The following is a 9,315-nucleotide window of genomic DNA, read 5'->3' on the forward strand; positions in this document are numbered from 1 at the left end:
GCTCTGTGATTATACAAGACCAAGCAGACCTGCGTGTGTGTGTGTGTGCGTGTGTGCATGGACGTTTCTAGGCTCCCTTTGTTCTCACACTCCTGTCTTACAGTCTGTCTTGTGTGTCCCACTTCATCCTGCTGTATAATGGAAGTGGGTGACAGCCACATCTGAAGTCAAGAGATGAAAGACATCATTTACAAGGAGGTGTCTGCGCTCCCTCTGTGTGTCTTTCTCACACACACACACACACACACGCACACACACACACACACACACACACGGTATGACACGGTGCATACAGCAACAGACCACAGTAGCACCACTATTACAAGAAAAAACAAAACACCAGCTTTAAAAATATTTCTCTCCCTAAAACTTGACTGTCTCGAGTAAGATTTGTGTCACTGAAACAATATAACCCTAATTTATTTTTAAATGACTTGAGCTTTTCTGCTGACATTTGTGATCCACTTTTCCATTGCGCTGGATTTGAGATCGGCGCGCCGCCATTAACAGTAAACTCATTAATCACAATTTAGTGTAAATGTTTGCTGACTACACCGGCAAAGGCTCTAATTGGTTGTCACCAGTCGACAACTGGAGATAGCGCACGCTGAGGCACCTGTTAACACACTCTGGTGGTCCCCGCTGACATTAAGTGGGCCGGTGCGTGCGTGTATCCAACAGAACAGTCTGTTGTAACCTTTGAGAGCAGATTCACAGGTTAGCTTAAAGATGACATTTCACTTTCTTTTAAGCTAACTGCAGGAAAAGGGCTTTATAGATTGGGGAAGTAGCCGATGTAATATAATGGTAATGTCATTATCAAAAAGGTTTCCTTCAAAGAACTATACATGCTTGTCAGTATTGATACAGTTCGAATAATTGTAATTCAAGTTAATTGGTGACCACTCTTGCCACCAGTCTTTCAGCCATCGCGCAGTTAAGTTCTGCACAACTGTAAACCTAAGACACGTTTTTTTTTTAGAGCCAGCCAGACAGAACGGGGCCCGACTTGACAACTGAAGGGAGATTTTTTTTGCTGTATTTCATCCATTAGCTCCTCACATTAGCTCCACTCTGTCTCTTTTTCTTCATGAAAGCCGAACCAAACTCCAGAAAGTCATTGAGACGTGTCAGTTTTGGATCAGTTGGCAGAACTCACAGCAGCTCAGGAAGATAAGAATGAAAGAAATGTGAGATTTGTCTAAAAGTATGGAGACAGTCCTACTTATGTGAGGAATGAAGTTCCCCATAATTAATTGATACTTACTTCTGGGTTTATTGAGGTTAAATAAAGCTTTTCTTTCGAGGAAATTTCAAATTTACAGATGTCAGTTTTAGTTAATTTGGCTTATGACAACCAATACCCGGTTAATTATAATGAAAACAATGCTTAACAAATGTAGAGAATCTGACAAATCATCATCATTTCATGATCAGCATGTGAAAAGACGATATATAGTGAAAATCTAAAGAGTCATATTTCAAGGGAAAACAACATATTTGATAGCTGTTAGCTAACATTAGCATTCAGTCACTTACTAGCTAACAATATTTTTTTTATAGTTTAACAGTACAATAATAAAGGCATAAATTATATCACAACAACAAGCGATACTGTTGGCTAGGAAGTTATTAAATGCTAACGTTAACTAATAGATTAGCAGATAAGTTGATTTACCTTGAAATATGACCTGATGTCCCGCCAGATTTTCACTATCCATCGTCTTTTCAGTTGCTGATCAGTCAGCAACCTCTGAAATGATAATCATTTAGATGTCAGCTTCAGATTGTACATTATTATGACTAAATCTGGAGCACAGCAGCATAATGTCATCCCAGAATGCAGGGTGACATCAGAGGGAAATGGCCGCCGTGTGAATACGGTCCATGGACATGGTGAGCTCTGACACACAGACGGACTGCATCTCCTGATGAAGTTCCACGTAGTTGTTAAGTTAACTTTTGTCCAGCAGTTGCTTGTCACAGCTAACTTAGCCTAGCTTGTCTGCTAGCTCATTACATGTGCCTCTTCTCAAAGTACTTTTCCACGTGTTTAGCCACAGTAGCTCTCAGTGTCATAACATACTCGAGGTGACGTTACCAAACTAGCTTGTCCGTGTTGTAGTGCAACATAGTGCGAGGAGTTTTAGTCTACTACTAACTTACCTGAAGAGCGGTTTCACATTTTTAACTTACATTGTTCCCCCCAAAGAGCTTCTTTAACTCCTGCTTTACTTTTGATGTTAGCAAAGTAAATTAACTGTTGTGTTACCGGTGAAAACTCTGGAGCAACTCAATTTCAACTGTCCTTCCAGGAAACTTCATCTTAAATCATCAGCAAATTATGGACCCAACACCTGTGCAATTGAATGTGAAAGTAGCTTTTAATGTTTTAACCTGTAGGTAGTCATATTCAGGGGGAAAACAGAAGCCTCGTATCTTGGTGAGGTCTCTTCCTTAAAAGCAGATACGCACATTAACATGGCGACAACATGAGCTTGCCGTCCACCTCCAGCCTCCCTCCTTTTGACTCTACTGCCTGCAACTGAAACCTTGAATCAGTCTTTTTCTGCCAATTACGAGAAACATAACCTCCCAGATCTGATTGTGTTTCCGTAATCTCTGCCGCTTCCTTTTTCCCGGCATCCTACTGTACCCTCTGGGCGTGCACAGGTGCCACGAGGGGTTAGAGTCCAGCCTGCACCGGCGTCAACCCTCTGCACCTTGTCTTGATGCCCTTGAGCAGTAATTGGTTGAATCCCTCCAGAATCTGACTTGAGGGCACAGGAATCCACGGCTCCCCAATCAGCCGGCTGTCAATCATTCTGCCAACTAAACTAAAGCCGGGGATAACTAACAGGCTGAGATTGGAATTTAGAGTTAGAGAGACATAAATCTTTCAGACAAGTTTGTGCTTGGCCAGGTAGGACTCGTACAGGCAGGGCTATCACCAAATTGGATGATAGGGATGGTGCCAACATGGTGGTTAGGGGGGGAAGCCCAACATCCAATTTGGCTTTCACCCAGAGAGAGAGAGAGAGGGAGAGAGAGGATGTGCAATCTTCTTGTTCCAAATATGTAAAAGTGACAGCACTGAGACAGCCATGAGAAGGACGCTGAGTAGATACTGAGCTCTGGTTCATAAACAAATCTGAGCATATGGGAAAATATGTCATTTATTTCAGAGTTTGAACCAAACACAAACACTTGGGTTTTTTGATATTCTACTACATCTAATCGGGCCGTCTCTGGGGAGTCGTTAGGTATTAGTGTTTAAGCCACCAAAAAGCCACAGGACACAGAAAACAGACCAAGTTTCAAGTGGCTTCCTTTCAGGAAATTTGCAGCAGATAAATCACTCCTGGCACGAGTTTGTTTATCAAAAAGAAAAGGTTTGGTTTGGATGGATTAATGAACAGAGCAGTGTAAATTAATATTACCAAACCAGTCTGACTGTGTGATTAATTTTTTTACAAACATGCTCAACTAAATAGAAGCAATCACAATGTTTGTTTACAGGTTACACTCGCGCAAATACCATTTAATTGCCTTTTTTTTTAATGATGTTGTTTTCAAACTGCCTGCGACTCGCTCGTCCAAAATGCATTTTGTGTGATGCTTTAATATCTCGTGGAAAAAAACAAAACAATTTCACTTAAATTAGGTTGGAAAACCTCATTTAACTGCTGTTCCAGACTGAGAAAATGACACAGCTGGAGTTCACCCAAAACTAGCAGTTAGTCCGAGATGATAGTGTTGTAGAGGGATCACAGTCGCTAGCAAGGCAACTCGGTGAATAAAATAGGTGCGACAGATATGTTGTATCTTTAATCACGATAGTTTCCGCGTACCAACCACCAGCTGTCTCCTCCGGATGTGACTGCTGTTTTCGACGCGAACGTCACAATGATTCGGTCGACAGAGATGCTAATTTACAGTCCAAGGAGATACTGCCAACATTTTATTTGTTTGGTTTATTGGGACACAAACCTTTTTCCCCCCCCCTGCAATAAAGGCCCGCCATTACACCAAACCAAACAACGCCAGCATACTGCAGCCCCAGGGTGTGATTTTAGATAGCGTGCCCCAATCCCAGAGCGAAAGAAACATCTGGTGTGATGTGAGATGTGTGTGTGTCGGCCAGCGCTTTTCCAGCGGCAGCAATAGCATAACGTGTCAATAACGATCATTTACTGTTTCCCCTTTACTGTCCTCTGCTCGGAGGAAAAAGGAGCTCCCCGACCTCATCGGCTGACATTTCCATTTGCTTTTCAAATCTCTCCGGTCCTGGGTTGCGCACATAAAATGTCCTTCCCCTGTCTCTTTTCCTGCCAAGCTCTCTCCCGCTCACCCTTTTTTATACAGAAATCAATTCGGCTCTGTTACTACCTCTGTTCCCGGCTCAGAGGCATAACAACAGTGCACCCCCCCCCCAGTCCCATTGTCGTACATTTTAAGCAGAAGGCCGTTGCACGAATAACGGCGCTCACAGGTCCAGCTTGTCTTTGTGAAGGGCTAAAGAGTCCCGGTCACAAACCATTACGATGAATCTAACGTTAATCTATGTCTCAAAACTCTTGCATCAGTGTCATTTTCGGATGCTTGTAAAGATGGAAATACGCAGTCAGTAGACACGTAGAGACAACAACCATCTGCAACCACATTCACACCTACAGGCAATTTTATAGTTTGACCAACTGACCAAACCTGCACGTCTCTGGACCGTGGGAGGAGGCCGGTGCACCCAGAGGAAGACATTGTATTGTTTTTTCTTGCTGTTTGTGTCTTGGAACTAAGATTCTATGAAAATAAAATAATAAATTATGTTCCCGTTGCTTTTTCGCTGGGCAGGGCCATTTAAAGACTAATATATTCTCCAAAGTGGGAGCACAATATCCAGCTCAGTGTCTCGGAGCGCTAATAAAAAGCAATTTATTTCCTCCCGGCTGCGGAGGTGTGAATGTATCTTGTGTTTCCTTGAGCGCAACAACAGCAGGAGCAGCATCGTGGCCAGAGAAGCCATCCTGTAAGCCGTAAAAACCCCACATTCGATCCGCGTAACCCCACGGCGTCCACCCTGCAGAAGTGTCCTTTTAATCACAACTCTAAATCTGTACCAGGTTCCACAAGAGGCTGACCCCGCCACCTGACCTTCCTGGTGGTGGGGGTGGGGGCAGGAGTCGGACAGTAACACAACAGCTCGGGGATCGATAAGGAATTAGAAAAGTTCAGATGCCATTCTGCTGCCGTTCAATGATCACACAAGAGAGAGACAACAGTCGACGCTAAATCCCATCCAACGGTGATCAATGCAGCAAAGTAACAATGCTATTTTTAAATGAGGCAGTGGCAGCATTAGCGCTGAGCTAACCTCTGTACGGATTTGTTGAACACGCCGACTGTTTTACAAATGCCTCACAGTGAGCTATCTCCAGGGAAGACCAGCTGTTCTATTAGGGCAGATGATCAGCATGGAGGAATGTATCTGTGTCCAGTGCGTCGCGATGGTGTTGTATAATTCATGTGGAGACACCCCATAGTTAAATGAGCTGGTGTGTTTCCTCGCAGCACTTTTCTTTGTGTGTGTGTGTGTCCTCTTGCTCCAGCAGCAAGAAAGGGTCTGAAGACCATGCTTCATTTAGACAAAGCTGTGTTTGGAGAATATATAAACGTGCTCACAACGGATGGCGCTAACAACAAAAGTAATGAATTACATTGCTCGTTTGCAAATGCAAAATATGTCATTTCTGCTTCTGGGGGTCTTTATATCAAAACTAAATAATTTGCAAATGAGAGGGCATAGCTCTAGAGGAATAAACACCCAGAGTCACACTGTAGCAGGCCGATTGTTTGATACTTGCTATCTTTCTTTGTTTTGGGGCTGTTTTTCCAAAACCCCTCGGGACTAATTACAGAGGATTCAGATCACCTGTGCTGCAGGGTGGACTGACTCCTGATTGAGGAGTGGAAGCAGCTTGGGAGCGCTTCCCTCCCAGCCAATCACGGTGTGACAACGCCCCTTTTTGTGAAGGCATAAGAGAGGTGGGGAAAGGCGCGCCGGTGGCTCCTGCCCTCATTTCGAATCTTGTCCCTGGCCCATTGAGAACCTTGTTCCCCTTAGATTGTTGGCCAGAAACTCTGGTCTCCCTATTGTGTTTCTGCCCCACATCATTCTAGTGTGGAAACTGCATTCTATCTCAAGAACCCCTTGAAATCCAAGCCCCTATACACCCTCAGTGTATTATGCACTTATTTCCCTGTGGCCTGTAGGTGCACACTTGTTTTTTGTACCTGGAGGAAGCATTTGTTTATTGGTTTATTGTCCAAGTAGCTGACGTTCCCCCTAGATTGACATGTTGTTGGTTTATGTTTTGATGTAGGTTGGGCTGTCCTGTAAGCATTTTACTGCCAGAGTCTCACCCAGAGCTGTTTACTCAGCTCAGAGATTACTTTATAACATTTGGGATTAAAGCCTGATTTTTATCCTCACTCCCGTTTATCAAACCGACCATAGCAGCGATCCATGGATGTGATTTCCATTCGCATGTGTCATGTTGACTGCTGACTACACGGACAAGATAACTAAGAGTAAGAGGGTAAAAAAATGACAGGGTTAGAGAACCAGAGTCTCTGGTGAGTGCTGAATTAAGTCAGGCTCAATATGTGTTTAAAAACACACCTTCAGTGTTTGCTGTTGCTGTTAATGTGCAGTAAAGTTAATTGCTTTTTGGGGTGAGTAAACAGTAAACACAGATGATCCTGTGGTCAAATTTGCTATGCTGGTGGTGAATACACCATCGCTCAACCACCAGTGCTGAGGAAAATCAATCTTGATTTCAAAAGTTCACAGATGAGGTCATGTTTGAGAGTTTTTCCACGCTAAGTTTAGGCTTGTTTGCCGGCTGCCTCTCCAGCTCTGGACACAACCAGCTGATTCCTGAACGTGCGGTCACTGGGAGGCACAGTTGTCCCTCTTCGGGGCCGAGGCTAATTGCTTCCCCAAACCTGCAGCTCCTCCAAACTAACGTGTCCCAGATTCCATTACCAACCCTGCCTCAAACTCACAGTGAGACTCAACAACCACATTATCATGTGAGTGATGTGACAACTTGTTCTTGAGTTTTCATGTGACCCTAGTTTCATTGTAACATCTGTGAATAACTTCTAAATGAAAAGCTACAGCTGACAGATGGGTATGTGGTCATACACCAAATGTACTGGACAGAAGTACTTTTATTCATTTTCTATTTTTGACCTAATAATGGTGCTGTGAAGGATGTTGATACAAAGAAGTGGGAATCTATCCACAGATGTACAGATACTTGAGATATTTCAACTGGATTAATTAAATTTCTGACCTGCAGGTGGCGGCAGATGTAATTAGTTGGATTCATCCTCTGGGGAACATGTCTGCCCACAATTTCATGGCAATCCACCCAAAAGGTGTTGAGCTATTCATTCCTGACCAAAGTGGCGACTGACCAGCAGACACACAGGCTGACACTGCGGCAGAACGGCCTCATGTTGTACTTCTTCCAGCATTCGAGGCGGTTTCACGCCGTCTGTCTGGCATCATGCAGCAGACTCACACTGAGCGCCGCTCGCATTAGAATTCAGATTGATCAGCTCGATCCCATAATTCATTTCTGCTCTGGTGGGAGCATTGTCACCAAGCACAAGTGGCCATCCAGTTGTCTGATGAGCATGATAATTATTTCAGCCATATGCCAAGGATTTTCAAAGCACCTGCTCTGGACCCAACATCAGGCGGAGATGGACCGGAGCCGAAGACACTGTTTGCCACTGACAAACCACCATTATTGACTTTCTCCTTATTCATTATTTGCCTCTTTATCTTGCACTGTTTGTCCTTTTTTTCCCTTTTTTTTAAAATCATTCTCGTCTTGGCCATTCCTTCAGCAACCCCTACTCCCAGTTCCCTCTGTAGCCCCCAACCCCCACCCCTATCCCGCTCACTTGATCATGTGGAGCCAGAGTCGGGGAAAGTGTCACTATGGAAACAGGGGCAGAGGCAGTGGAGGGCTCTCTATGGGAGAGGAGGGGGGGGAATAGACGGAGACAGAAAGAGAGGAAAAAGACTGAGAACTGGCCAGTGTTGAGGAATCCATGAGTGGTCATCTCACGCAGGTCTGACTCAAAAAAAAAAAAAAAAACAGCAGGTAGGGAATGAATTGTATTCACAGGTGAGTGGTGGGAGCACAGAGCTATGATTTGAATCCCGAACACCTCACTTAACGATAAGTGCCTTTTCTATTTTCTCTCCCCTCCCTCCGCATTCGTCAGTCCGCTCTTTTCAGTGAGACAGTGGGAAAGCTATGAGTAATGCACCAGATGTGATGAGATACAATCGGAGAACAGGAGACTTTTCAGACCCTTTGTGCATACAGCCCCCGTGATGTATCGATTATCTGAAATGTTTAAAAGTCATCTACATCTCCTCCTCTGTGATCGTGATGCGTTATCGCTCGATACGATGGGGGCTTAACGCACAACACCTGGGCAACATACACATCGTTAGATCATCACAAAGAGTCGACTGACCATTTAGTACAGCAGTTATTTGGATAAACAATCAGAAAAGTAAAACATTTGTCATTTTCAGTTGTTAAAATGTGTGAATTTGCTCCTTTGTCTTCATCACATACGACAGGAAACTGAACATATTTGGGCTTTGGACTGCTGGGTGGATGAAACAGGCCATGTGAACACGTCACGTTTGACTTTTCCTGACCCTTTTTTTACAGACAAAACATTAATCAGCTCACTGGAAAAGCCAATCAGAGAATGAAAATAATCCTTACTTACTTACATATTTGGGATTTTCTCAACCATGGACTCACCGTAGCAGATGTTAAACAGTGAATGTCTGGTGTTTTTTTTGTTTTTTTTTACAAAACGGCAAACACACACACACACTCGCCTCTCTGGCTTGATTTCCTTTGTCACCCCCTGAGTTTGAGGGAGTACAGCAGTGTGGGAGGAAAGAGAGTCAGGAGGGAGCAGGTCATAAGAAAAAGGGGGAGGAGTGAAAAGAGGAGGAGAAAAAGGAGGGGAGGGAAGGGGGGGGGCAGCATGGGAGAGATGTATGATAGTGAGAGGGGCTGAGACAGTGGCAGAGCGAGCCAGAGGCGGGGAGGAGGAGGAGGCGGCGAAGGAGCAGCTCTCCCATCCCGGAGAAGACAGAAGAAGAAGAAGAAGAAGAAGACGGGGGTGAAGTCGACAGTCCTGCCTCACCGGTGCGTCCCAGCAGCTCCAGAAGTTAGAACCAAGACGTGCGCTGTGAGGTATGTTACG

The 9,315-nt window shown here is 44.4% G+C and overlaps 1 long non-coding RNA gene across 1 annotated transcript; it reads left to right on the forward strand.

Annotated features, from left to right (window-relative positions):
* Positions 1–6,082: 6,082 nt before the first annotated feature.
* On the forward strand, positions 6,083–7,883 carry LOC119032637. The gene is made up of 3 exons (XR_005078993.1): positions 6,083–6,266; positions 6,915–7,092; positions 7,365–7,883. It is a non-coding gene; the product is annotated as an uncharacterized LOC119032637 (long non-coding RNA).
* Positions 7,884–9,315: the final 1,432 nt, after the last annotated feature.

Source organism: Acanthopagrus latus, chromosome 14, assembly GCF_904848185.1.
Source record: "Acanthopagrus latus isolate v.2019 chromosome 14, fAcaLat1.1, whole genome shotgun sequence".
Taxonomy (NCBI): domain Eukaryota; kingdom Metazoa; phylum Chordata; class Actinopteri; order Spariformes; family Sparidae; genus Acanthopagrus; species Acanthopagrus latus.